The sequence below is a fragment of the Chenopodium album genome, chromosome 8 (genome assembly GCF_948465745.1).
Source record: "Chenopodium album chromosome 8, dcCheAlbu1.1, whole genome shotgun sequence".
Lineage (NCBI taxonomy): Eukaryota > Viridiplantae > Streptophyta > Magnoliopsida > Caryophyllales > Amaranthaceae > Chenopodium > Chenopodium album.
In genome coordinates this window covers 52,023,709-52,025,840 of record NC_137841.1, presented here as the reverse complement: position 1 = coordinate 52,025,840, position 2,132 = coordinate 52,023,709, and the positions used below count along the sequence as shown (strand labels likewise).

At 31.7% G+C, this 2,132-nt stretch overlaps 1 long non-coding RNA gene across 1 annotated transcript; it reads left to right on the top strand.

Annotated features, from left to right (window-relative positions):
* Nucleotides 1-419: 419 nt before the first annotated feature.
* LOC145556116 (uncharacterized) lies at nucleotides 420-1,725 on the top strand. The gene is made up of 2 exons (XR_014091750.1): nucleotides 420-611; nucleotides 1,415-1,725. It is a non-coding gene; the product is annotated as an uncharacterized LOC145556116 (long non-coding RNA).
* Nucleotides 1,726-2,132: the final 407 nt, after the last annotated feature.

The following is a 2,132-nucleotide window of genomic DNA, read 5'->3' as shown; positions in this document are numbered from 1 at the left end:
CATACGTGAATGAAACCTGCGTCTAATTGCTTTTGTACTTCTTTTATTTTCAAAGCGACATCAGGTTTCATTTGTCGAAGTTTTTGTTTCACTTGTTTAGAGGTAGGGTTCAAGGGAATGGTATGTTCCGCAATTTCCCTATCTATTCCAAGCATGTCCTTGTATGACCAAGTGAACACGTCTTCGAATTCTTTGAGCGTCGATATAAGAATCAATCGTTCTTCCAAATTTAAACACTAGTAGAAAAATACAAAAAGGCACCGCTCTATGGCCACCGGTTTATGAAAACCGGTGGCTTTAAAAAAGGGCGGGATAGGCTAATTCACATTGCCACGGGTTTAAACCGAACCGGTGGCATAAATGGTAAAGTCCACCGGTTTAAACCCGTGGAAATAATAAATTAAACCCCCCCCCCCCCCTTATAAACCCCAAACCCTACCTCATTTCCCTCTCAGCCGTTCTTTCTCTCTCCTGCTCTACCCTCTTTTCTTTCTCTTTCAATTCGACTACTCTGTTCTCTTGCTCTTCTCCTTCGTCTCCTTCTCCCTCTTCTCCTTCGTCTCCCATCACCAATAAACCACAAAGACATGCACCACGAAGACATGCACGAGGTTTGTGTTTAAAATCGATTTTTCTTGGTTAATTAATCTGATTTTGTTGGGTTTAATTGATTGATTTTCTGGGTTTAATTAATCGTTTTTGGAATTGTTTGAGTTTTTTAATCGATTTTAATTTGGTTTTTAATCGATTTTAATCAATTAATTCTGGGTTTTTGTTTTTTGAGTTCGTGAATCAATTTCTTGTTTTTTTTCTCCTCGGTTTTTTAACTTATTTCTGGGATTTTGTTTTTATTTTTGTTTAATTTTTTTTCTGGGTTTTCTTCTCGGTTTTGGTTTCATTACTAGTTATTGATTTTCCTGGGTTAATTAGTCGATTTTGGATTTTTTGAGTGTTTTCATCGATTTTAATTCGATTTTTAATTGATTTTAATCAATTCTAAGTCGATCTCCTTCTGGGTTTTTTTTTTCTGGGTTTTTTTTTTTTTTGTTTTTTTTTTTTGAGTTCGTGAAAATCAATTTTTTTTTGAGTTCGATTTAATTCTCATTTTGTTTGTCATTCTTGTTTTGAAAATCAATTTGTTTTTTTTATTTAGTTCGATTTAATTCTCGGGTTTTCACTTATTTCTGGGATTTTGTTTAATTTTTTTTCTGGGTTTTTTTTTTTTTTTTTTCTGGGTTTTAGTTTTCTGGGTTTTTGTTTAATTTCTGGGTTTTGTTTACAGTTTTGTGTGTTTTTTCTGGGTTTATTTCACCGATTTAAATCAATTTATGGGTACCATGCATACTGTTCTGGTTTTTATTTTTATTTCGCAGCTTATTTATTTTATTTAATCGATTTTTTTTGTTTGATGCAGGTATATTGATTTAGATGTAGATGTTAAATCGAAGAATAAAGATGCTGGATTATTGATTTAGGTGTTATATGGGTTATTTTTTAATTTTAATGTTGTAATTTTTTTTTGGTTTTTTATTGTAATAATTTTTTTTTATTTTAATGTTGGAATTTTAGTCTTGTGTAATTTGATTAATTTAGTTCTTTTAAATTGGAATTGTTGTAAGAGTAATTTAGTTGTAGTTATTAATTTAGTTTTTTCACTCTTAAAAAAGTGTACAATTACTAGATACTGATGAATATATATGTGTTTTTATGTATTTTACATATATATATATAGTTTCTACTACAATTTAAGTGAAACAAATGCAAAAAAAATTTTTATGGGCATTATTGCCACCGGTTAGCCGGTGGCAATACTTGTTAATACCATTAAAAAAAAAATTGCGGGAAGCATTATTGCCACCGGTTAACCGGTAGCAATATTTGTTTTTGCCACCGGTTTTGAACCGGTGGCTTTTTAATAAGATTATTGCCACCCCCCAAATGGCCACCGGTTTAAAACCGGTGGCAAAAACGGGTTTTGAACCGGTGGCCAATTCATATTTTCGTCTATTGAAAGTTAAGCCAATTTTGACTTCCCTTTTGTTTTCATTAGTTCATATATTGATTGTTTCAGTTTCCTCAATTACAGGGTTCTTTTGTTCTCGTTCATTCACTAGTTCAACCAATTTATTAAT